The following is a 27,139-nucleotide window of genomic DNA, read 5'->3' as shown; positions in this document are numbered from 1 at the left end:
AGAAGTTTCTCTTCCACTGCAAGGACTCCTTACTCCTTCTCCTTCCCCCCAAACCCTATTTTATCTTCCATAGGTAAAATTAACTAGATCTTCATTATTATTATCTGCTATCACTGTTGTAAGCAAAAAGTAGCTGGGGATGGAAATCAGGAAAGAAGATGGAGAGGTAGAGGCCACTGCTACAAGGCGCACACAACCTGAACTTACTCTGCATCCTCTTAAGGCACTGGGAGACTATGGGAGGAGGGCAAAAGAGGTCCCACAAGAGCAAAAGGCCTTTGGTGTATTCTTCATGTTTTTCCCACAGATAATTTAGAAGGAATAAAGTGTACTTTTGTATGCCCCCAAAGTAAAATTACAACCAGCTGATGGAACAATCTCAGCAGCTACAATGAGAGTCAGCTCAGAAAGGCAGGCTTCGTTGCCAAATAACACAGATTGTTTATAATGAATATAAACAATTACGCTGCTGACCAGATTCCCAGTACGCTTCCATCCACAGAATATACAAAACATGGCTCTGGCTTGAGTCTCCCAAATATTTGCCGTAATATTGAGCATTTTCCCTGAAAGAAATTCCGTGGAAATGGAGCATTCGACGAATATTTGTCAGAGGGAAATCTGCACCATGCTGTTCTTGTTCCCCATCATTTTTTGTTCAGCACCCCTATTTTGGCCTTTTGTTTTTTAATCATATAAATAACCAAAATGCTTCTTGATCCATCAGGATCTCTCCCTAATTCTTTGGTCCAACATGCCTTTTTGTTTTCCTTTCATGTAATGGGTTTAACATTGAGGACATTGAGACATCTGAGAGGTGTTGGGAGCAGATGATCAGCATCTCGCAGCTTCCTCAGAGCACTGATAAATCGTGCAGTTTGGCCTCTTACCTCCTCCTCTGCCACCTCTGGCTGCAGAGCATGACAACTTGACTCATCTTCCCAGAGCCCAGACCATAAGTACGTTGGAGATAGAACAGAAGAAAGGCTTTTCACTGCAAAGTCCACTGCCGACGGTTTATCTGAAAGCAGAAACTTAAGAGGTTTCTAGTGCACTGTAACACTTTAAACCCTCCTTCTGGCTAGTGTTGAGGGAACAAAAGTATTCTCAACAGGCAAGAGAAGAATCTTGAAAAAAAAAAAAGCTCTTTCAAAGGCCTAGTGATAGAAATATATTATGTATAATGTTAACACAAGTAATTTTCACGAAAAGATCTATAAATCGTCATTTCAGTGGATTGTGAACTTCAAACTGTGCATTCAGCTAAGCAATTTCATTAGTGCAGAATAACCTTATTTCCATACAGAGCGCAGTCATGGTGCTAATTCTAAAGTAACAAATTGTTCCTTTGTTTCAGCACTTATTAGTAATGTCACTGACAGCTGGGGAGGGAGGTGGACAAGAAAATCAGGCCTTTCCAGTGTTGTCCACAGAGGGGAAGTTGAAGAATGATGATGATGGTGGTCCGCTCAGCTCACTACAGTTTTCTGTTGGCATCAAGGGAATGTGTTTTGCCAGCTGAAGATAAGTTGCATGAGTTATTTTTGGAATCAAAGGCGGACGCTGTACAGATCTATTCACAGCACAACTTCTATTAATGCCTAACAGATTTCAGAAATGTAGTTTTTGAGCTGTGTTGAAATGCAGCACCTATCAGTCAGCACTGTACACACAATATCCATTTGCTTAAATAATACTCCTTACCCGTAAGTAGTTTAGGCACTTTGAGTGCATCTGCATTTGAGAAGGTTTTACAAATAATGGACGGGACCAACTAATGTTTCCTAATTGCTCCCTATGTAAAATAATTGCAGAGTCACACAGAACAGCTGGGGCTGGCAGGCACCTTGGAAGATCATCTGGTCCAAGCCCCAGCTCAAACAGGGGCAGCTGGAGCAGGTTGCCCAGCACTGTGGCCAGTTGGGTTTTGAATAGCCAAGAAGACTCCACCACTGCTCTGGACAACTTGCTCCAGTGGTTGACCACCTCACAGTTCTTTTCTTATGTTTATATGGGATTTTTGGTATTTCAATTTGTACCCATTGCCTCTTGTCCTGTTGCTGGATACTGCTGAGAAGAGTCTGGCCCTGTCTACATTACTCCCTGCCATTGGGTATGCATGCACATGGATAATATCCCCACTCAGCCTCTCCTTCTCTGACATCAGCATCTTCTCAGCATCTCTGACAGATGCTCCAACCCCTTTGTCATCTTCCTGGCTGGACCCGCTGCAGTATGCCCACTACTGGACACAGCACTCCACATGTGGTCTCACCAGTGAAATAATATCTGCTAACTTCTGTCCTTGTACTGCATTCATGTATAGACTCTCAGATCTACCTTCTTCCATAGCAACCTGCTCCTATCTCCTAAATGTTTTTCTTGCAAGAACAAGAATTAGTGTGGCAATTATCCATGGATCCGCTCTTTCCTCATCAAACCACTCCTGCTGACTTCACTAAGTGTTTTATGAAGGTATCAAATGGGTGAGTTGTGGAATAAAGCTGTTTCTCTTTCTAAAAGCTCTTCTGACGCTGCCACTTCATCTTAGTGTTGCGCCTCTCCCTGCCTGTTCTCGTCAGCTATCCTGGGTCACACAGTTGGCAACAGGTCCTGATGTTCTCACCATCATCACAGCTAAACTTGCTTTTAATATTTAAGAGGTTTTCCAGTTTTCAGTTTTACTGGCTGCAGAGCCAGTTGTGCACTTCTTGATGATGTTACCATTGACTTGATCAAAAACAGGACTGGGCCTGTGATGCTCTGATTATAGTTTTGGGTGAAGATAAGAGATTGTCCTGAAAACACTGACCTGTCGTACCATGTTGAGTGCTAGCAAATCCATCAAGTCATTTTCTTGGGCTCAGTTTAAAATGCTATATGGCCTTGGATATTGCAAACATGAAAACTAATGATAAAGTATGATACATTTGAGTCTGACCTTGAAAAATCTGGAGCTACTGCAGCTGTGGGTGCCTTACACTAACTATGTCCTGTTTATAAACAGCCAGCACAAAAATGTCATTTTTCTGATTTGGAGCCATTTGCTCTAGTCAAATACGTATTTGATGATAACAGACTTACCGTAGCCAGTTAGAAATCGTTTCTCTCCCCCTCCAACGAGCAGGGATCAGCTCACTGGTTGGCGGAGGCTGTTCGCTCCGTGTAATCGCTGTGCGGCTCTGGCTTCCCCGTGCTATGAATATGCAAAGCTCTCCACTCTCATTAGTTCCTGAAGTGCCTCTGCTTGCCTTGCTTTCCAGAGTTGGGATTTTTGAGCAGTTTGGGTAACAATACCATGGCTTATCACCCTCCACTGAAAACAAAGATAAGTCAAAAATGTACACAAAAGAAAAAATATCCTGCTACAAAGCAAATAGGGTTGACCGTTGAATTTTCTGTCTCGACGGTGGGTTTTCAGTGCTACAAAGGAGTGTTTAGAAGACACCTCTTCTAAAGCTTGGCTGCCTTTGTTTGTAAGCACTGGATTCGGCAGTAAGTTTGGCCCATGCCAATAAGCCCGGCAGGGTGTGTTTGCAGGATTGGGTATGTGAGCAAGACATGTTCTCAGAAACAAAGTTGGTTTGACGTACATGCATAGGCTCTTGTGCTCCATACAATGTCTGCTTTCACTGCGCTGGCTGGCTGAGCTCAGCTATGCTTTCTTTGATGTCCTGGTTTATTTTCTTAATGAAAGCAAACTCCTTTAAGTTCCACAATTTAAGTTCCAAAAAGTATATCTGTGTTATTAAAAAAAAAAAAAAAAAAAAAAAAAAAAAAAACAAAAAACTTGAATCAACAACTTTTTGTGGCCTTGTATGAAGGCTGTATGAGCAGGTTTGGGAAGGGTGTGTACATGCTGATCTTGCAGAGATTTACATCTAAGTGTAACCTCCCATGCTGTTACTAGTGCCAGCCAAGTGGCCGTGAACCCACAGTGTCAGTTAACAAACCATTTTTGTGGTTTGAGACATTGCTGCTCTACCTTCCCCAGTGACCAGTCCTGTGGCAGAAATTTCCCTGCATTTCTCCAGCAGCGTGGTCTCCAAGACTTTCCCTAATTCTCCTCTAAGCTGTTGTAGATTAACACTACATGAAGTTTATGTAGCTTAGGCAAGTGGCTTTGCTGGTCATGCCTGGCAAGCATGGGGAGCAGGCGTGGGATCCCCATGGCTCGCGGGCGGCAGAGGGGCAGGAGAAAGGCACGAGGCCTGGGAATGAGCATCCACATCCAGACAGGCAGTGCGTGCAGTCCTGCAGTCGGATCGGTGCTGGCAGTGTCTGTCACCCCAGCAGAGCCCCAATGATTACCTGGGCATGGTTTGGGAGTCCTCTGGCATGCCACTCTCCATAGGACTGCCAGCTCTGGTCTCCATCTGGAGAACTGCCAAGACCATTAGTGCTCTCGGTCTCCTTCAGTGAGCCCTAAGTGCGTGTCAGAGGCTGAGCCTTCTCCAAGTGGAAGGGTGCGTGTCCAGGCAGTTTAGCCAAGCTGCAAGACTTTGCACTGAAGCAGTTACTGAACACTCACCCGTGTTTTCTGTCCACCCTTCAGTGGCAGGATGCAGTGTCTGACAAGCAGGTGGTAATGAGCAGCTTGAGGAAATTGCTGCTTCTGCTTTGTTAAGCGAGCATGTGTCGGAGCCCTGAATTCATCTATCAATCAAGCTTTTAATAGGAAAATGGGATCCTCAAAATGATATTTCTGAATGGGGCCCAGTAAGGAATAGATGGAAACATAGGCATGGTATAGAGTGAAAACAAAAAATCAAAGTGCTGTTAAAAAAATCACTCAGTGCTGCAAGCAACTGTAATTGCACAAGCCAATTATGAAACTCTACAGTGAGGTGTGAACCTGGCCAATCTTCTTTCTAGTTTCACTTGCAAAATTGAGTCTAGCTTGAAAAAAGAAAATCAACAATAATCCTAGGAAAAATTGTGGAGAGCCCTGGATCCATTATTTACATTGCCATTACTCTCACTGGGCTATGCAAGATTGCAACTATAAAGTACCAAATTGCAAAATATAATCTTATCTTGCTATTCCCCTTTTGGGATTGATGAGTAATAAAAGCAATTAGCCAGAAATGTTTTTAAAACTTGCCAAATATGTTATTTGAAAAATATATTCATAAATCATGTGGCAGGGCACAAACTGGGTGAGCTCTGAAAACTACTTCATCATTTGAAAACTTGAAAATTTCATTTCCCCCCTGGATGAGTCACCTCTCCCCATTAGCACTGCTGCTGCAAGCCGCCGGGTGACGGGTTTATCCTCTGCGTCGTTGCAGGATGTGTCGCGGAGCTGATGCCGGCCACCTGCACCTTGCTGCATTTGCACGTGGGTGAAGGGTGCCTGTGGGCAGCTGTGCAAGGAGGCGGGTGCGCTTGGAGGAGCTGGGGAACCCTCTGCATCCGTGTGAGCAGGGCGTTAAAATTGCCGTGTCTGCTGAAGTATTGGGGTAGCTGCAGGAGTGTTTGTCCAGCACAGTAGGCTGAAAATTAATGGCATTCGGCTTTGGTAGGTGCTTCGCCAGGCAACTGGCATTCGGCTTTGGTAGGTGCTTCGCCAGGCAACTGTCTGTTGCCCCATATAGTGCTCGTGACCGTGCGTTGCCAGCTGGTTGCGCTGAAATTAAGTAAGCAGATGCAGTGCAGTGCTGCAAGGTGATTGACTCATGTTTGTGTGTGGGCTGCAGCAGCAGGGTGGCGATGTGCTTTGCAACGCGCTGCCAGAGGATGCTTTGCTGCCTGCGAGCACACACTGCCCTCAGCCCCAGCACAGTCCTCCAGTCCTCACAAAGCTGTGGCCAAGCCTGGCTTCTCCAGGGCCTTCTCTGAGGAAAAAGTTAAATTCTCAGTTGCTTTGCAGGCCTTCACTCACTATACATCCCTGGCTCACAGTAAGTTGATGGTGCTTCCATTATCCACTATCAAAAAGCTGGTTATACACCCTGCTTTTTTGCCATGCACCGAGTATAACTTGCTGATGAGCTGGCTGGACGTATGCTGGTTTGGTGAGGCAGAAGTATTCCAGAGAGATGCACAGGTTTCCACAAACCTTTCAGCAGGAGATTTGCCTCTAAGAAGAAGGTAAAGAGAGAGGGAAAAAAGGAGAGAGTTCCACTGTTCAAGATGAAAACATCCAAAAATGTTACTTTTGGTGCAGTGCCGAGTGCGAACCCACTACTAAGCTTCAGAAGTTGCTGCAAAATGGAATTATTGCCTGCTGGATCATTTTTTCCATTTCACAGACTAAGAATTTGAGGACTTAGCTAAAAAGCAGAACCCAAGTCTTCCCTTCTTGAAGTCAAGGTACACAGTCTCTCGCTTACTTTCTCCTGAGCATTGTTCCAGCTCATCTCTATTAAAAAAGCCATACCATATATTAATACACAACTTGGCCTTGGAGTTTATTTTGCAGGAGATTTTGTTATTGCCTCATAAACACAGAGCTGCTTTAAATTGTCATCAAAATACATCATCATAAAATTACTGAAGCAATAGGAAAAAGAAAAACCCACAGCACTGCTACACCAAATTCTGCTTCAAGTAATATGCTGCACTTTAGTGAAATTCATTGTACTTGCAGGGGTCTAGCAGCTTCATATTCTAGCAGTTCATAGCAGCTTCCCAGTTCATAGCAGTTTCCATATTCTTCCACCTATAGGAATTGTCTAAAAGAAGCAATCACCTTTTGAGTAAAAGGTGATTTAATTTCCATGGGTCTATGAGCTTCAGTCTATTAGGACCGTCTTAATTCTTCTTACACACAGCTGGCACTGGCTGCTGTTCTTCACTGCTTTGCAGCTTAGACAGATACTTATGTCTGAGTAAAGGAGGGGTAATTTATATCTGAGCGGAGCAGGGCTCTTGATGGGGCAGCACTTTGTGCAGGTGTAAATGACAAGCCCAAGGCAGCGGCAAATCCCGCCTGGGAGATACCAGTAGCCCGTTCTGGGGCTGTGGGGAGATGAGGCTCCGCTGGCTGTGACCTGCGCTGGGTGGCTTTGCGGGAGAGGAAGGGGCGCGGGGCTACATCCAGGGCATCTGCGCGGGCCGTGGGAGCTGGGAGCCCCCGCGTGACGCTCCGAGGCGCGCGTGCAAACGCGGTGCACCTCTCAGGAAATGAGCTGTCGGCAAGTGGCATTACCGAATTAGATTGCAAAGAAAATGCTTGTTCTGTTTCAGTTTTATGCAGGCTTTGAGAGAGAATCCGTGATGAGCTGCATCGTGTGTGCTTCCACTGAAATGAAGAGGGTAGCGTGGCATATAAATAAGTTTAGCATTAGACCAGTATCTTTTCAGATTCTGACTGGCTAACAGTTTTACAGGAATCTGATTACAATGTCGCTGCGTGGAGAATTCTTTTGCATCTGTTTCACAGCTATTCACCTTCTAAATTTTATTTAATTTGTATTGATTTTTGCTGCACTTTCATAAGCAGACATCACACATCTGAGCACACACAAAAATGATTACTTAAGTGGTGATTTAAAAATAATGGATGTACGTTAGCACATGAATGATTAATTCCTTTCTGTGAGTACAAGCATCCAGGCTACGGCTGAGTAAAATATTGATGGTACAAAGGAAATGAGCTGTTTCTTAATTCAGTTTTGTTCTGGTAATGTGTAACTAATGTTGTTTCCTTCTAGCAATATGCATTTAGTGACCCTTTTAAATTTTAATACCTAGTGATAGCTAAACTAATAGCTTCATGGGACATACAAAAGGGGATTTTGAAAAGATGCAGATATAGTTTACGTACATTAATTTGGGACTCTGTAACGGAGCTGATACAGGTGGGTACCACAGGGGAATCTTGATCAGGGCTCCGCACCTAGGCCGGCTTTTCAGTAGAAAGCTGAGCCGTTTTGCACAAGGCACATGGAAACGTGGAGGTTTTCGCGCCGTGTTGGGTCTCCTGAGGCTACAGCGCACGAGTCGCAGTGCATCGAGGTCCGGTGCCCTCGTGACGCGGCTGAGAGCCCGGGGATCTGGGAGGCGGGCGCGAAAGGAGGACGCGACCGCTCTTCCCACCCGGCGCCGGGGGAGAGGGCGCGGGTGGCGGTGGAGCGCGGCGGGGGCTTTGGGCGCGCGGCCGGGAGCGCGGCCGCGTCGCGCAGGGCTCCCGTGGCGCCCGGACCGCCGGCGCTGCCGCCCGCCTGCCCGCGTGGCGCTTTGCCGCCGCCGCGGGGCCCTGCCAGCTCTCGTGTGAAGTAGGTGCCCCCGGACAGGGCTTTGCAAAAGCCGCCTGTTGAAGACGGCAACTGACACTTCGCTCCTCAATAGGCTATTTTTGGAGCGGGAACAGTTGCTGGCAGCCAGCGCAAAGGGCCTGAATCGGCTTCTGTTAGTCAGCTGCGAAAGAAACCTCATTTGGTACAGTAGCAGAAGGTTTGGGCTAAAAAGCGAAGCGATTGCTTCCGCTTGCTGGCCTCGCTTGGGCATGTTTGTTGCGGCTACTTAACCCCACCCCACCGAAGTGCATGGGAGCGTGCAGGTGGGAAAGGACGAGGACCGGTGTCTAGCTTTTGAGACAAGAAAGGGTGCTTTTTTACTTAATTTTAAACCACAATCCTTTGATATTTTCCACTGCTGCAATGGATATTATATGGTAATCCTGCCAGGACATTTTTTATGTGAGGAAGAGTTTGAAGGTTGGCTCCCCAGAACAACATTTGAAAAATATAGTTCTTTTTCTCTCCCCGCCTTTTGGCAATGGAAAGAAAAGAGAGATCTTCATGCAGCCCCAACCAAAACCAACAGGCTCTCTGCCGTCAGGTTTTCCAGGAGAGTTTCGAGGCTCTTGGGGGGCACCGACGTTCGCCTCTGGCAGGAGCTCCCGGAGGAGCGCGGAGCAGAGCGAGCCGCCGCGCCGGCCCTTGGCGCTCCTGGCGCTGGGAGCCGAAACGCGGGCAGGGCATAAACCCGGCGGCTTTGGGGGCAGCCCCGAGCACCCGTGGGGTACCCTGGGCCCTCTGGCAGCGTTTGGGTCCGAACTGCCGGCCTGGTGCCCGCCCTGACACGTTACGGGCGGGCAGGAGCGAGGTCTGGCCGGCCCGGCCCGGCCCCGGCGGGGCTCTCGGCGAGGCCCTGCCTGGAACGGAGCTGCCGCGTTCGCCTCGCGTTGGGAGGCGGCGCTGGCGTTCCTGCCTGAGCCTCCTTCTCCACATCAGGAGGGTTTAGGGGTACCTCGGTGGTGACTGTTTCTCCCGTCGCCCTCCCGCCCGGCGCCTCCGCTGCGCGCCCGCTCCTGGCGCCGCGTGTCGCGGCAGCCGCGGGGAAGGCAGAGGGCCGCGCGGCCGCCGGCAGGTTGCCTCCGCCGGGGGGCCGGGAGCAGCAGCGGACGCCGGAGGGTGGAAGGGGCTTGCGCTCGCCCTTGCGTCTCGGTTTCTGTAGCGTGGTACGTAGAGAAAAATGGAAGGTTTCCGCTGTCTGGGAGCGCTCCCTCGGTGCCAGCCGCCGGAGCGCGGCGCGGGGGAGGGCGCCGGCGCTTTCGCGGCTCCCTCTCGGGTGGCTGGTGGGTAGAAGAGACTTTGCAGCCCGCTGCTGTCGTGCCAGAGGGTCACGGGGGCTTGCCGGAGCCACGAGTCGTTTTTCAAACAAACTGTAATGTCAGATAAGGGCAAAAGCGTTGAAAAAATAATTAAAGGTATCCACCTACAGCCCAAGAACAAAATACCTAGGCTAAAGCCGGATGCGGCGATGTCAAGGGCCACGCGCTGGACAGAAACTCCAGCCAAAGGCGGCGGCGGCAGCTGGGCCGCGAGCGTGTCGCGGCGGCGGGGGGAGGCGCTTGCCACCCCTCCGCGGGCCTGGGGCGAGCGGGAGCGCGGCCGGGCTGCGCGCCGGCCTCCCCGCGGACGCGGGCCTGCGAGCCGTTTTTTGCCTTGCTATCTGCAGCGATTACCGGCGTTAGCCGTTTTCGAAGCACCCCCTCTCCATCGCGCTTGAAAAATGCCTGCCTGAGCCTTTACAGCTGTTTTCCTGCCACCCAAGCGAGGGAGGGTTTTGGCTCCTGCCTCCAGGACAGCTGCGGCGCTGCGCCAGCCCGAGGAGCTACCGCGGCTCGCACGAGGGACTCGAACTCCGCGCGGTTGCATTCCTAGGGGCATATTTAGGGCCTTAATCCGCCGGGTTATATTTGGCGGGACGGCGAAGGAGCGGGGCCGGGTGCGCCGGCGCCTGCGGGAGCCTGCCCCCGCGCGCCGGCCGCACCGCCTGCGCCTCGCGGAGCGCTCGGCCCTCCGCTGCTGTGAAACGTCGCCCGTCGGCTGCTGCCTGAGGACTCGCCTTCGCGCAGGATGTGACTGCTGCTCCGCGAAGCCAGGCTGATTCACGCCGGCTTTTCTGGGCTCCGGTGTGAGTAACGTGACACCGATCTACAGATGAATTAATCCGCTGGTGTTTACAACCTGGACACTATTGTCTCACCCACTAACTTCAAGTTTGGGGCTGGGACGCTTAGAGTAGACGGCAGCTTTCCTCTGACTCCGAGCTGCCTGCTGCTACCTCTGGAAGCTGCATGATCGACTAAATTTCTAAGGGAATATTTGATTTACCTTAAAGAAAACATCAATTGTGCCTCTGGTCAGTCTTACTGATAGGCAGCAATATATCTTTTGAGCCAGGCCATAAAACACTTAAAGTCTGAGCCTAGTGAAGTAAATAAAAAGATAAAATTATTGTCTGTTCCCATCCTACATTATCTTGTAATTTACACATAAATAACAGTGAAATAATGAAAGTTTCCAGGCCTTTTTCTGTTGTGAAGGTCACTGGGTCTCCAAAGGGCAAGGGCGATTCATCACACACAGTCGATTACAGGATTAGGTAATCCCCTAAAATGGGATGGAAAAGTGATTTTGTGTAACTTAAGGTGCTGCATATAATTAAGTAGATAACATTAAGCATCTTGTAGTCATGTTTGCAGTTATATACCATGAACACAGATTTGTTGCTAAAACCTCTTCTCATTTGTCTGTGCCTGAAAAAGGCAGTGTTTACTGCTAGGGAAGAGCAGTGTACGTACACGCTGCGGATGGAGAATCTGTACTGACAGAATAGCCACATGACAAATGAAATTTTGGAAATTAAAACTGTAGACAGTGATGAAGATCACCTATTAGTCTTGGAAGTATGCCATTAAATCTAAGTAGAGTATTTTGTTTATATTACCTTGGATGTTTGAAATTAATTCCCTATCAAATGATAGGCGAGGTAATATACCTACCTGGAAAGCTAATGATCATAAAGGAAGCGGGGGGGGGAGGAGGGGGTAGTTTCCTGTTTCCAGTGATTCCTGGAGATGTTTCAAGCGCTGCGAGGCGTCAGCAGCACTGGCACCACAGCAGTGCCTTCAGCAGGGCTTTTCCCTTCCCAGCCCTCTGCCTGCTGCCCTCTGCAGCCTGGCCCTATTTGGGACTTCTCCGCAAGATTATTCTTTTGCAAGGGCCAGGATTTAATCACTTGTTGCAGCAATCTGCGCAGGAAAGTGCCGTGGCCTGAAAGAGCTGGCTTTGCACAGCTAATGGTGACAGGGAGTGTGTCGGCAGGAAAGACCAGTTTTGCAGCGAGACTGTGCCCAGTTACGTTCCCTGCTTGAATCCCTTTTCTTCCTTTTGACATAGTCGTCTAGATTTCGTTACAAGCACATTTCAAGTAGCAAAACGCACAGTACAAAACATTTCAAACGTTGTGTCTGTGCCTTTCCCGCCTCTGCTGATGTGGGATTCCCTCTGCCAGCCACCAGGCCTCAGAGTGGGAGGAATTTCTGGCCTCCGGCTGCCACGGGCCCATCTGCGCACGGTCCCCGCTGGCTGACCCATGCAGTACTGCCAAAGCATAAAAAAGTATTTGTTTTTCAGTTGTTTCTATTAATTACTGGCACATGTCCTCCGCCTTCCTAGAGGACCTGGGGGAATTGCAGAGCAAGCGGGCTGCGTTTCAGTCGGACCTTTGCCTAAGTAAGGACTGAGAGCAGATATTAAATTTATCACGTAGAAGTGCAATACAGAGATAGTGCTGCGTATATGTCTCAAGGCCGAGCGATGGCTGCTGATCCCGACTGGGCATGGTTTTCACACCGCCTAGAAAGACAAATGCAGGAATGGAAGCATGTGCAGATGTTGATACAACGCAGAGCCAGGCTAAGCTTGCCAAGTTGGGGTGCACATCCCCTCCGTGTCAGCGGAAAATTATCACTCCGTCTTCAAGCTGACAAGCACGCCACCTGAGATTTCTGCACATCCCTAAAGAGGAGGCAGGCTAGACAGATCTAAAACAGAGAGAACAATGATGTTAAATTGAGGTTTTGACAGTCAGAAATACTCCTAAAAACTACTTTTAAAGCAACTCTCAACACAGTATCCATGAAGATCTTAAAAGATAGTGTTAAAACTGTTCTGTGTCTCCCTCTGTTTTACAAAATGCTAATCACTTGGAAGTACCCCCTGTAATTTTCTGAAAACTAACAAGGGCGAAAAAGGGGGTTTCACATCATTTGGAAAATATGAGATTATTTTTTTTTCCTTTGAGCTTTATAAAGAACTATGCTTGTCTGCTACCTGAATCAGATACTACTTATGGAGATCAAATTACAATGTCTTTTTTTATACTTACCGCTCTTCATGCAGTACTTGACTTACGCCCAATTATTTGCCTGTACTAAGAGAGCACAGCCATGTGACATTAGCAGTTTGCTATTTTTAACCAATTGGTGTAAATCAGGAGCCACTGTGTACTGAAATGTCTCACACCTGAGGTGTGTTGATACTGCTGCAAGCGCTGGGCGTGGGGAGCAGAAGGGGCCGGCTCCATGGTCGCGCTTCACCGGCCAGTGCCGGCCCCGCGTATCGCTCCCCAGGCGGCACGGGCAGGGGTGCCTGGAGAGGGGTGCCGCCGCTCCGGGCAGGTTCAGGACCCGTCCTCGTGGGGTTGAAACCAGGAAGGCGGCAGCCGGGGTGAGTTAGGTGGCCGTGAGCAGGGCCATAACTCCGGCGAGGGTTCGTGGGGCCGCGATCCAGAAAGATGGAAGAGGTCCATCAGACGAGTTCGGGGGAGCACTGGAAAACAAGCAATTCTGCGCCGCGGACGCTAGCAGCAGAGTGCCGGCACGAGCAATCGGCCTCCGCGCGCGTCCTCAACCGTGTTCCTGTGATGAGCTGAGGGATGTTATAGCTTGAGCTTCCTATTTTTTACATTTCTGTTTTTAAAAAGCCAAAGGAGAGAATTGTTCATCGATCAATAGAGATGAAAAGCCTATTTTTCTTGGAAATTGTTCCTCATTTATTCATGCACTATACATGGCTGTGACTGCCCTGCCCTGCCCCGTACAGCAGCTCCCCAGGTATCAACAAGGCTCTAAGGCACATGAAACTGGAGTTGTGTGAAAACAGTATTTCTAGGTTGTTAACAGAGACTAATATTTGCAGACAGACTAATATTTACCTCTGCTTTGGGAACATTAGTCATTGAAGAGCACCTTAAAATGTCCAACTAATTTTATGCATTCATAATAAATAAAGTCTACTCTCTTTTTTATCAAAATGAATTATAATCAAGATAAGTCATAACATCTGCCGTTGCAACTTAGATCTAAATACAGTGAATATAAAACCTGCATATGTCGACTTCACCATAAATTACACAGCTAATCCATAGTAAATTACATATCACTTGCTCTCTACTATTCCACCCCATAGACAGATGGCTATAAGCATTGTTGGCATGTGATGCTTTTTGGAGGAAAGAAAAGGAAAATATTTGGTTAAAACATAATGCCTCTTACAGTATAACATCATCGCGTCCTGGCACCGCTGTGATTTGACCAGGCTTCTGTAAGTGACATTTGCTGTTTCCATTGGAAATGATGCAGCTTGACCGAACCTGCCCTCCGAACACAAGTTTCCGTGTCGCTCGGCAGCTGTGGCCTCGCGCCGTTCGTGCACCAGCGCTGCTGCCGATTCGGGGCCACCCAGCACCGCTCTCCGTAGCGCGGGGCATTTGCTAGGGGAGCAAACGTTCCCCGGCAGCTCGGGGACAAAACGTGGTGCCCACCCCGCGCCGCGGGCACCTCCACTGCCTTACCAAGCCTCCGTGTGGCTGAACGGTGACTTTAATGAGCTGTTGCGCTCCCTGAAACCAGCTCAGCCTCGGTTGTAAGTCCAGTGGAGGCAGCCAAGTGGAATAAAATGTCCGTTTGAAGCACCCATCAGTTTAATATTATCCACATTTTTAATAAAGCAAAAACCTCAATTTGTTGTCCTAACAGATGGTGATTCTTTTATGTGTGCATAAATTTTGAATATGCTGCTTGCATCTTCAAACCAGTTAACAAAAGAGTGTTGCTGAAGTCTGAACAACACGTTGAGGGTGGAAAGTCCGGTGGAAAATAGGAGGCGTCCATAAGCTACACCAAGGAGAGAGGGTGAGTAGCTGCCACCGTTCGGCCGTTTTATTGTGCCTCTCTACTTTCCGATTCTGCTGATGTGTTTCTTTTACAAATCAATCATTGTAGAGGTAATTAACATTTAAAAGCCAGGTTTCTTTTAATTCCATTAATATATTTGTGACAAGAAATGTGTTGGCAGAATTCAAAGGTTAAGAGTTACAATGAAGAACAAGTTTTAGGATAAATGAAAGTTAAGGGCTAAAATAGCTTGACAATGCACCATTAATCTGCACACTATTGGCACAATAGCGGTCTATTGTGTCAATGAGGATTTAAGGAGCTTTGCAGCACATGTTACTGATGGTTTATCATATCAATAGGCGCCTGCATATATTTGTGTTAAAACCTGTGGCTGTATAATTCCTTTACTGATTGCACACATATTGTAAATGCACATACTTTAAATCCTTCCATAAAGTGGTTTCTAGCCATGCAGCAAGTTTTGAAAGTGTAATAAACCACCATATTTAATATTTAAAGGTACATTTATGATTATGAGTCTAGGCTACACCAAAATCCTCCAACATGCTGTACTTCAAACGGAAACCCTGTGCCCTCCAGGGATGCACTCTAACGCTCAGCATTGTATCACCAGTCTAATTGAAGCAAAAGGAGATTTAACCTGTATTAATCTCTCATCCTGATATATGCCAGCCTTGAGTCGGATCGTGGCGCGGAAATACGGTGGGGAGGTGCTGTGCTGCCTGCGCGCTGTGGGGCGGAGGGGAGCTGCATGCGAGACGGGGCTGCGCCGCCGGCTGCCCGAGCTTCCCCGGGCCCTGCTGCAGGGTCGCTGGGCACCGTCGCCCAGTAGTCGCCGCAGCTGGTCACACAAAAGGTAACAGAGAATGAAAACACGGGCCGCCTTTGAGGCCTGTACTTTTTCTGGCTGGCGCCACCATCAGGCATTTAAAAACCAGGGAAGCAAGTCCCACAACTGTAATTCTGCAGCATGGGCAGCTTCCACCCAGGCATTCGGCCCTGCTATACATCCGCATAAGAGTGGGGCCGGGCAGAGTGGAGACTTCCAAGGAAAAGGCTGTGGAGCTGTCTTGTGAGCTGAAGCCTTTCCTTTGATGCAGCCACGTTTGCACTATAGGCTTTTCTTTTGTCCGCAGGCTGCGATTTGATTCCTCATCAAGCCAACAGTCTCCATCCCAGCATCTTCATGCACTCCGCAAATTTCGCTGCTTTTCAGCTCAGGGCTGGTCGCAGGAGAGAGCAAATGAAGGCTGTCCTTGCACCTGTAGCCAGGCGAGAGCTGCCGGGGTGCAGCGCAGCCGGGCTGCGCGTCTGCCGCGGGGAAGCCCATAATGATTTTGCCTTTAGCCTGTCACCACTAGGAAACGTCAGAGGGAGAGAGCCAAGGGACTGAGTTGCCAAAAATGCCTGATTCCCATGGCGGAGAGATTTTGTTGGCACAGTCTGTAAAGAGAATTTACTATGGGCCAAATCCTGGCATCCTTGCTGCGGTGAATCGGTTCTCAAGAGGCAGCGCTCCCAGGGCGACCGGGGCCGGGGGGAGGCGGCGGTAAAACCTGCAGGATCAGCCCAAACTACTGCCTGGGCGCATCAAGTGCGCCTCTTCGGAGGGGAGGGCAGAGCGAGGTGGGACGAGGGGGGGGCACAGCTCTGCCCGGCGGCCTGTGCGCAGAGGGGCAGCAGCTGGGGAGTCGCATCCTGTGAACCACAGAGACGACTCCCCGGCGACAGTCTCCAAATTATTCTTACTCCCATTTTTTCTGTTTTCCCACCATGCAACAAAGCACAGATGATAGAGTTTGGCAAGTAATCCTCTTCTTCTTCTTTTTTTTTTTTTTTTTTTTTTTCCTTCCAGGGGCATCCAAAATATTTTGTGCTGCTTTAAGGCTTAATTAATTCATATTTCATGTGAAAAATGAGTAAGTGACAGCTATTTCCTGGACTTCATTTCTGGGATTAAACCCTTTGTTTCTGCAATATCTGACGGGATTTGGGACAGGCACTTAAAAAGATGTCATTTCAAGGACATTCCCCACCCCCGCCGCCCCCGCCTGCGAAGTACTTGTCTGCAAAATTGAGTCTCATTAGGCTGCAAAATTACATTGCTCGCAATGACTTTTCTTTCAAAGTAGAAAATGAGAATTTCTGTATTAAGAAAGGGAGGCGGCGACTGCTAGGGAAGGGGAGAAAAAAAAAAGAAAAGCTTTTTTGATGGCTTCGCCCCAGCTGTTTACCTTGGCGGCTCCGGGGCGGCGCCGGGACGGGTGCAGGGTTTGTTTTTTTTTTTTTTTGGGGGGGGGGGAGGACGGCAGATTTCCCGAGGAGGGGGATAAAACTGCGGCCGAAGTTTGCCGGGCCGGGGCTCCGCGGGCGCGGGGCCGCGGTGAGGGCCGCGCCGGGGGCAGGCAGGCAGGCAGGGGAGGGCGAAGTTGGCAGCGGGCGCGGTGTTTGCGCGGGGGGGGGGCGCGCGGCGGGACGGCGCGGCGAGGGGGCGGGCGAAAATAAATACATGAAAGGGGAGGGAAAGGGAGGAAAAAAAAGAAAAATCCGAGGCGGCGGCGGGAAGGGGCGGGCTCGGGCGGGCGCGCCGCCCCCGCGCTGGCTCGGCCCCGAGCGGAGCGGCAGGGGATGGGGCGCGCGGCGGGGGCAGCGCGCGGAGGAGGCGGCCCCGCCGGCGGCGGCGGCGGCAGGTACGCGGGCGCGGGCGGCTGCGCGGAGCCGAGCCGAGGAGGCGCCGCTCGCGCACCGCGGGCGAGAGCAGCCCGGCGCCCTCGGGGCGCGGGGTGAGTCGGGGCGCGGAGGGGCGCGGAGCGGCGGGCGCGGGCAGCGGGAGCTGCGCTCCCGGCCGGTCACGGGTGGGAGCAAGTCGGGGGTCGCTGGGACTGAGCCCCGCGCGGCCCCGCGCTGCCGCGGCCCCGGCGCGGCTCAGGTGTAACGCGGAGAAACTTTGTGTGGTTTTTTTTTTTTTTTTTTTTTGGGGGGGGGGGGGGAGTTTCAGCACCGCAGAAACCGATATAGCGGCTTTCGGGGAGCAATTAGAAAGGGTTTAAAGGCTTCTTCATTATTTATAAGCGCTGGATGGAACTGAAAGGTCGCGCAGATATTTCTGGGTGGAGATTATGGCTGTGTTTTGAAGGGGATCTTTTTACGTGATCGCCGTTGTGTTTTGTCTTGTAAGCTGGGATATGGTATTCAGTGTGCTTTATGCTGGTATATTGAAAATACTGCTCCAGCGGGTATCCCACTTGTTAGCACGCGTGTAGCGCTCTGCTGATCAATCAGCTGTTCTCTCATCTTTGAGTTGTTTCACAGTTCTGGTCAGATTATTCCTCTGCTACAAGCATTAACCTGCAATTTAAGCAAAATTTGACCCTCGAATAAAGTCATCTGTATTTATGTGCATGTGACTCAGAATACATTTACTGTTGAGCGCAGCAGCAGCTATGATGGTTCATAATGCTCACATATGTGGCACTTGCTGTGCAGATGGTATTGTAGCTTATCCATGTACACACACACGCACACTTCGCACGTAACGTGCAGGAATTGCAGCAAAGAACTTCCTCCAAAATACCAGCCAGTGCTCTGTAAATACATGGCATTATTTCCATGGTTATTTTCTTTGGGAAAAATGTGGATCTTCATTAGGATGCATATGTGTTTGAAGCTGTTAGTGTTTTGGGGAAGTATACGTGTTCTTTACTAATGTTTATTAATTCACTCAAATGTTATTTGAAGGGACAACTTGCTACTGTGTTAGAGGCTCTTAATGCTGTTCTCTCTCTCTCTCTCGCACACACAAATACTTCCACAGAGAATTTTCTGAGGTTCTTTCTTTTTTCCAAGTTCAACAGGAAGCTCATTGTAAAGCTTTGTAATCACTTTTGTGGCAAAAGAGAATAGACTTTTTTTCCTGCTTTATTCATGCTATAAAATTCTATGCACCTCTAAAGTCTACTTAAGTTACTATTCAGTAAATTAAGCTGTACGTAATCATGTTTAATGTAGTAAGTGACAGGCATATTCTGTTATGTAGGCAGATATTGTATAAACATTTACTCTGGCTTATATAAATACAAATTGCCAGATGAGTGCTCTGATTTTTTTTTTTTTTTTGTATAATCTTGAACTTTAACACTTTTTATAGTAACCAATATAAAGCTCAGCTGTTTTAGAAACAGGAAGAAAAAGCTTGTATTGGAAATTTACTAGCATTCTGAATTGGGTAGTTCAAATTTGTTTTCAAAAGGACAGCCAAAAAGTGTAACCCAGAGGCTTTAAATGGGTGTCTTTAAAAGGCTTCACACTTCCATCTGCATCTTCAGTTACAGTGAACAACTACCTTCCTTCTTCACATCCTGCAGTCTGTCACTACGTCTTCTCATTTATGATAGAGATGCAGCAAAGATAGCATCCTCTCCCGAGCAGGCGTTGTGCGATGCAGGGGTGTGTGCCAGGAATACAGCCGCGGCCCCGTCAAAGCCCTGTGCAGCTCTGTGGCTGCATTTTTGTTTTATTATTTCCCCCCTGCATCCCTCGTCACTCTTGCCTTTTTAGCTGGACCATCTGAACATTTCAACCTCTTTGGTGTGGCTGATCTGAGCTGACTAGTACCGCCGACACTTCAGCCCTTGGAGCTGCTGTAACTTTGATGTAGACTTATGAAGTGCACACATTTAGATAGCATGCTTAATTATATATGCAATTAATCCTGACTAAACGGATCTTAGATCTGATCAGTCGTGTCGTAAGAGATATATTAAGGTAGAGAAAAGCAAGTAACAGAAGCTCACTTTAAAGTAGGTATTAGTCATATGTAATAAGGTGACTGCTGATATTATTAGTTAGTTACATGAAGATTGCAGCGCTCAGTATTTTTTTTTTTATTCTCCTTAAAATATTATTGCACTTAACACAGGGTTCAACATCCATTGAAGATGGATCAGGAGAAGTCTGGTTAGCTGGACAGAACCCTGTTTAGCAATATTGAAAATGGGGATATGCTTCCTTCTGAAAAGCAAAAATGTGGAATCTTAAGTCAAGTGAAGATGATATGTGAATATGGTCAGTTTTTATCAAGTGTCTTATGAGTGATATGACAGAGACTTACTCTCCTGGCAGAGCCCATTTTAGTGCTCGTCTTCCCATGCAGGACAAAGGAAATTGTTCTACAAACAGCTTAAATGTTCATATAAGCTTGTGTTGAGTTTATTCATGTTGCACTCTGATAGTTTTCAAAGAATACACTAGATGTTTGCTTTGCTTAATGAACAACAGAGACGGTGGTTGATTGCATATTTTTGTGTTAAACATACCTATAATTCCAGTAGAAAAAAAGACATCTTTCCATTGGATAAAGTAATAATTTGCTCCATGGGTAATTAAGAAAAGATGGAAGGCATATTATTTGCGTTGGATAGTATAAGTTATTTTCAGTCTTAGCAGCTCTATATGTAATTAAAACAGTTCAAATGTTGCTTTCATCAAAACTGCTGTTAGAACAGATGATCTTTTTTTTTTTTTTTTAAGGCATCAGTAACAGTTAAAATGCTTCTAAGTCATTTTATTAAGTTGTTACTTGTTCCGTGAATAGCTGCCGGCCTCAAGTTCAGACGAAAGTGGGCTCCGGTTCGCTCCCGTGCCACGTGGAGAAGGTGCCCGGCACCAGCGGGTTTCCAGCCGTCCGGGGCCGTTGGAGCCGCACGCGGTGTCCGTCTCGGCCCCCCGACAGTAGTTGCAGTACGGCCGACGCCGGGAGTCGACTCGGCTCGTTTGAGCGGGAAGGCTGTTGAGTTGTCCCACTTCCAAAGTTGGATGTTTGTGTAACCGCAGAGATGGACCCTGGGGTGCGCGAACGTGCCGTGCGAGCCGCGTTCAGGCCGGGCTTTCCTGTCCGCGAGGCTTTTGTTAGCTAACCCGGATTAGCATTTTAACAACCCCGGCGCGAACTCCGGCTGCTCTCCGCGCTTGGACAGGGTGTGCAGGCCATCCATCATCCTGTCCTTGGCCACAACGGGCGACTGGCTCCGTAACCGCGCGGAGCCGCGCCGAAGCCATCCGGCCGTGAGCAGCGCAGCTGGCCGCAGCCGCCGCTTCTTCCGCGCCGCTGGCGGCGGCGTCTGGCCGCGGTACCTGAAGTTAACGCCCGGAGAGCGCTTGCGGGAGCGGGGAAACCCGCCTGCGCTTCACGCGTTGCCGCCGAAGGCCGGCCGGCCCCCCGGGGGAAGCACGCGGCTCGGCAGGTCTGCGCGGACCTGGGGGCGCGGGGCAGGACGAGGAGCTGCGGGATGTCCTGTCCGAGCCCCGCGCGGTCGAGGAGCGGCCGCTCGCCGGCGGGTGAAGGCGGTCACGGCACTGTCCTGGTTCTGCTCCTCGAGATTTCTTTTCACAGTTGAAGCAGATCGGCCCCGGTGCGTGCGGGCCACGGCTTTCCTCCGGAGGAGGATCCTGGCTTCGGGAGCGAAGGAGGGCAGGAGGGGAAGAGGCTGAGGTCGAAGTGGAGCAGCAAAGAGGTGGCGATGGAAGAGGAGGAGCGAGGACCTCGAGCAAGCAGGTGACATTTGTTCTCTCCAGAATGGCTACAAACCTTGTAAATGAAATCGGTCCCCAGACAGCTTTGATTTATATTCTCGCACAGCAGATTGGCCTTGGTCTGCCCGACCTTGGTAACGTTGCAGAGGTCGGATTTGCACGCAGATACTCCCCTTTCGAAGAGGTTTGTTGTTGTTGTAATTCTTGCTAACCGTTGCGTCGAAGAGCCCCGTCGCGGGCCAGGTTGCTGATTCGATAGGCACCGTATAAAATACGAACTCGGGGTGGAAAGGAGGGCTCCTGCTCGCCGCAGTCGAGGGCTCGGGGGAGGAGCGGGCGCAGCGAGCCGCGCTGCGCCGGGGGGAAGGGGCCGGAGCCGGCCGCGCGCTGGGGGCTCCTCCGGAAGGGGCGGACGGAGCGGGCCGGCGCCGCCGGCCGGTCGCTCCCCTCGGCTGTCGCAGCGGTAACAGGCTTGTCTTGACGCGAGCCGCACGGTGCAGCTCCGTGACGCCAAATGGCGGTGACAGCTGGGCCGCCGCGCGCCGGAGCGGTCGTGACGAGCCGCTCACGCCGTCCCGCGGCGCCTCGGGGCTCGTCTCCCCCGCCCCAGCGCGCGGAGGGCCCGGCTCGGCCGCCGCCACGCAGCGCGGCTGGAAGGCCTTGCCGCCGCCTGCGTGTGTCGTGACGGGCGCTTTAGGGTCAGAAGAAAACTCGTGCTTGTGTTTCCAGCCCTCGGTTACATACCCCTCCGCTTGCGCACGCGGATACACGCATCCGCCCCGCGGGGCCATCACACCGTTAAGACCGAAGCGTTAGGCTCGCCCGGAGCGCAGCGCCGTGAGGGCTGTCAGCGGTGTGCCCAGGTGTCTCGCGGAAGGGGTGGTGAGGGGGAAGAGCCCTCTTGCCGCGCCGAATGGCTGCCTTCAGCTTGCGAAGTTCTGCTGTCCGTGACAGCTTCATAAACCCGGCACGTGTTTATCAGAGACGAACACTGAAAAGCCAGTAATTTGTTTTTGCTCAGTAGATCATATTTCCTTCATAAAGTAAGTGCTGTGCAGATATTTTTAGCAATATGTAATTTTTTTCCTTAATGATAACCTTGGACGAAGATGATCAAATCCCCTGCTCTGGGGATTAGTCTGATTCCCTGCCAGGGTACGGCTGGAGCTGGTTTGGTTCCGTGTGCCACTGGGCAGGTTTCGCTGTGAAGCGGATTATGGCTTTCCCTTCCCCAAAAGCATCAGGTTTCCGTCCTGGCCGGAGACCCAGCAAACGCGCCTCGTGCCTGAGCGGTGCCCGTGCGTGGGAGGCCGTGCCAGCGCGGACGGACAGGCGTTCGGCGCGGCTGTAGAGGTAGAGGCCCCAGTGCGCGTGCGTGATCACGGGCCTGGTATTACTAGTGATAACCTGGGGGGTCTGGGACCCCTCCCGGGCGCGTTGGTGACCGCGGGAGGCCGCTGTGAGGCTGCAGCGTAGAGCCCTAAAGCCCCAAGTCTCACTCCCTGATTTGCCACGCGTTTCTTACGACCTTGATTCAAGCGCTTGTGGTCCGTATGTTACTGACTTACGTGGTTTTATTCTTATTTCCAAGCTCTGAGCCGTAGTCTCTCCGCGACGCTGGCCGAGCCGTCAGAGCAGTTCGGCGCTAGCGCTGCCCTGCCTCGCGGAGGTGGAGGTGGCGCTGTGAGGCGGCAGCGGGACGCGCCGCCGCGCCGCGCCGCGCCGGGATAACGTGGTGGTGCGTCGCTCCCATCCTGCCTCCAGCCCCAGGCCGGCTCCTAAAGCGCCAGGGAGCGGCGACGTGGATATAACTTGCCTTTCTCCGTTTACGTCTGTTTAATAACTTCTGCTGAACGTGGGCCAAGGAAGTGCTGATACGCTAGACAGAACCCGACACTGATGCGGTGACGTATAAACGCGTCTCGCCGCTGCCCCTTGGCTTTTCTGACGGCCCACGCGCTCCCAGGAGCGGCGGGCTCAGCGCCGCCCGGGACGCGCTTCGGCAGCCCTCCTGGTGCCGGAGCCCCGGGGGGTCACAGCCGAAGCGCCAGCGTCCCCCTCGCCCCGCAAACGTGAATATGTATATGGTACACTTAAAACACGCGCTTGCAGACTACAAAAGCAGCAAATGTAATAATGCGATCCAACTGCTCAGTGCAAGGCTAGAAAGAAATGTTTTTCTGCCATTATGTGAAAATTTAGCGTGACTGGAACAGAGTCTGCATTTGATTAGGCAATTTAAGAAATGTAAGAGACTTTATACTGTAGGGCAGTGCTGCAAAACAATTGCTCGGAACATGTTCTAAAATTGGTTTGCTTTCACCAGATCTCCATGCGTTTCTGCACGACATCTCAAATGAAAATATGAGCAGTCACATGGCAAATGACTGCATTTGGATATTATAGCAAATAAAAGCAACAGTTCATACAATTTTGCCAAACTCTGAGTAGCCTTTGAGAGGGAAAAAAAATAGGTATCTAAAACTCCCTCTATTTGCTTTCCAGCATGGGAAAGACATTTCATAACACATCCTTTCACTGGAGTAGTTAATCTTTAACGCTTAACAAGATAATAGTAAACGTTGACTTTGAGCTCAGGCTTCCTCCCTTTTCCATGCCGGCGTTTGCACGTATAATTGATTGTGCCCAGGAAAGTGGCAGAGCACATGCTTTGCATATGCAAGCAGGGAAGTGGGTGGCCAGCTACCAGACTTGTCCCTGCAGAAAAAACCACAGATAGTTTGAGAACATGCTGTTTGCCAGCCTCCATAGGCAGTCTTCCTGCGGGCGAGACTGGCTGGGCGCGCGGGCTCTGAGAAGGGCACGCTGATAATACCAGCGCAGCGCTGCAGTCGCTGTGATGGTTTCCTTGCCAGCTGAGAGTCTTCTCCTCTTCCCTGCCCTCGCGTTTTCCGTTTACTTGCCCTCTGCAGCGAGGGCAATGCCACTCGGCAGCCGCTCTGCCAAGCGGCGCCAGCACCTCAGCCCGGAGCAGATCCGCGCCGCGCTGCTGGCGGCGCAGCCGGAGCGGGCGCGAAGGCAGAGCTGCTCTGGCGCGTGAGATCCGGGGCACCGCCGCGTGCGCTGCCGCCTGTCAGGCAGCAGGTGTGCCTCCTCCGCGGTGCAAATCCCCTTAGCTTCCAGCCGTCCCGCTTGCTGGGGAAGATTCTCGCTGCTGAACCTCGCTCCTGTTGCAGGACGGCCCATCCCCGTGCTCCTGCAGGCGCGCGCCAGCCCCGCCGTCTCCAGGAGGGCCCCGGGATAAGGGGCTGGTTGCTTTCTCGCCGCCGCAGGACGGCCGTGCTCGGCGGGCTGTGCCTCAGCCCTGCACTGTGTCCCCACCTGCAAACGCTGGTTTGTACCTGTCCCAAGGCTGCTTTATCAGGTGGCGCCTAGTCGTGCTGAAACCGTGGCGGTTTTGCTATGTTAATGAGGTTCTGTCGGCCTGCGGGAGGAATAGGTATTTACTGCACTTAGGGCGCTCTCCTTCAGGGAGGAAAAGCGAACCTTTGGCCTAGGCTTAGCGTTTTGTTGGGGAGTCAAGGGCGCAGCTTGGTTGTTTCTAAACCTACATCCAAGCCTATATGCGGTCACAGAAGTGGTTTAGGAGTTGTCGCTGTAGTTTGCAGGATGGAAGGATTTGAGGCTAGACGACAACCCTGGGAAGCGGCCCGCAGGCAGCACAGCGATGCTCTCTGCGCCCGCCGTGGCAGCAGCGGGCGCCCGCGGCTGGCCGCGAACAGCGGGGCTGTGCTGGGGATGCAGCACGAAAGCCAAGCGCGTCCTCCGCGCCCGTCCGTCAGCACGCTCACAAATACGTTGAGTGTTTCCTAAGGCAGTCTCAGCTGGGCACAAGTGGTTTGAATCAGTAAGCTGCAGGCTTGCTGAGGTGGTTAATCCAGAGCGCTGCCTCGCGGTGCAGCTCGCACGGCAGCGCCTCGCTCGCCCCGGCGCGCTTTCAGGGGAGCGCGTCCTGCTGCAGCCTTGTGGGACAGAGGCCACGGCTGGCCACAGAGGCGAGCTGAAGTCAAGGGCTGCTTTCAGCTGGAGGACTTCTGCGTAATGCTGCTGAAAGGGAGATAGTTCGTGTTCAGTCTCCAAAATTGGCTTAAAATAAATATAATTGAAGTAATCACTTCTGATTTGCTCAGCATTTTATTCCCTTTCTTGCTGAAACTACCTTGTGTTCATGTACGTTTTTGATCACAAGAGAAATTAGCCCTCAAAGTGCATCTAATCAACCACTAAACATTTGCATCATTAAAAATCACCCCATCCAGTTTGCAGGCCTTGTGTCAGCTTGTTGCAGAGCAAGGGGGGTGCGCTTGCTGTAACAGTGAAAGCCTGCAAACAACTGAAGTGTAACTAGCAATACCATAAGCCAATTAAGATGAAAGCTCTGATACTCAGTTTCATCACTTTAATATTAGACTATCTTTTTTTACTTAGGAATAGATCAAGAGGTGTTAATGCAGAATCCTGAAAAAGTCAAGCATTATCTTAAAATAACAGACCTGTTATTTGCACTTTCATGCTCAATTAATATCATGGCTCCAAATACTCTACGTTTTTTCTTCAGGGCTGCAGATTTTAAAACTGTTTTTATAAAAAGTATGGACAGCTACGCACTACAAATTAAAATTTGAAGGCACCTTTATAGGACAGAAACATTTGTTTCTTACCCATTGATTTTTGTACAGTCAGACTACAACTTTTAAAATGGACTACAAGGATTGTTTAAGTATTCATCTTTTATTAAAACCACAAATATTTTCCCATGTTATTTGATAATTAGCTGAAACAATCTGTCGCCAAACTCCACGATGTGGATCTACCACATCACAGACAATCTCTGAGATTTAGATGTACAGTAAGCCCCTGTGTCAGGCATTGCCTTGAGGAACTTGGCTCAAGTCAGTCCTCATTAAAAGAAACGCATTTGCATTTGCACCAGAATGCATTTGAAAAAAACTCGGGCGTGCATTGGTGCTGGGTGTTATTCCCTGGTTGTGGGAGCACTCACCAGGCTATAAATTGTCTCAGTAGAAGACGTGTGCGTAGACCTGACCTCAAATGAGCATCTGATCCCCCGATGCTCCTGTCATAGACACTGATTTGTAAGGCAAATGCTACATTTTATGTGGAGTTGTAGTGGACATGTAAGCAAATACTCATTATTACCTGTTTCACAGCGTGAGGCATAAAAGGACCAAGATGAAAAATAGAGCTAGGATGAGGACTTGCTTACTCCCTCTCTGGAGTCCAAGCCATCAGGCCCTGGGCCATGCTTGTCTTATATTTTAGTTTGGATCACACAAAAATGCTTCATTTTCATGTTTCATCTGCCAACACGCACTTTGGCCCGGGTGCTGCCTTGGGTGACACTGCTCTAGTGTTATTTTAATCCATGGACAGGGGGGATAAAGGTGCTAGTCTGACTCAGTAACACGGTGCGTCCGGGGTCACCCAACGTACACATTTCTACAAAAGGTCCAGGCGCCAGAGGAGTTGTTCGTACACAGTCGTGTGTTTTGTTCTCGGTCTGTTGGCCTCTGAAAAGACTGGCCTGCTGGACAGCCCCAAATTCGGTAGCAGCCTGCCTGTCCGTGCTGCCCGCTGGCGCAGGGCAGCGCCCGTCACCCGCGGTCGTCCCCGGCCGGCGGCCCCTTGCGCCGCTGCGGTTTGAGCCATACCCTTGTACGCTGCCGTTTCTCACGCTGTGGTTGGTAAAAGAGCTGTAAGATGTCAAAAGATAATTCCTGAGGCTGTAAAAAAACAACAACAACAAAAGAAGCCCGATTATTTCAGTCTATTCACACCTCGTCCTTTCATGCAAAGGTGGGGGAAAGGAGTAAACACTGGTGAGCTCCTATTCAGGGATTAGCTAAGTTTTACTTGGTCGCGAGCGACGTCCTCGGAGACTTGTTCTGGCCAGGCCAGCAGCTCCAGCTCTGTGTTTGGGCCAGCTCCTGGAGGAGCAGCTCCCGGTTTAGCCCGGGACGGGCGCCGCGAGCCTCCCCGAAGCGGCGCGGGCAGCGCCGGGCGCTGAGCGGGGCGGCCGCCGGCGCCGCTCGGGGCTCTGCTGGGCAGAGGAGCCACCGTCCCGGCGGTGGGGCCGGCGAAATGCGTTGCACATCTGAGAACTAGCAGCAGCTAGGTGTGTGGGGT

At 50.4% G+C, this 27,139-nt stretch overlaps 1 protein-coding gene across 5 annotated transcripts in view; it reads left to right on the top strand.

Annotated features, from left to right (window-relative positions):
- The window catches only part of SEMA6D (semaphorin 6D), a 238,676-nt gene that overhangs the window by 192,422 nt on the left and 19,115 nt on the right, over positions 1–27,139 (top strand). The window contains exon 1 of one of the 5 annotated variants that reach the window (XM_062583982.1): positions 17,061–17,130. The exons of the other annotated variants lie outside the window; for them this stretch is intronic. The gene's annotated coding sequence lies outside the window, so the exon portion shown is untranslated. Of the gene's footprint in view, positions 1–17,060; positions 17,131–27,139 lie in introns of those variants that run through there. 5 annotated transcript variants of the gene reach the window in all.

This window comes from Rhea pennata, chromosome 10, assembly GCF_028389875.1.
Source record: "Rhea pennata isolate bPtePen1 chromosome 10, bPtePen1.pri, whole genome shotgun sequence".
Lineage (NCBI taxonomy): Eukaryota > Metazoa > Chordata > Aves > Rheiformes > Rheidae > Rhea > Rhea pennata.
The sequence above is the reverse complement of the archived record's forward strand: the minus strand, read 5'-3'. Positions and strand labels throughout refer to the sequence as shown.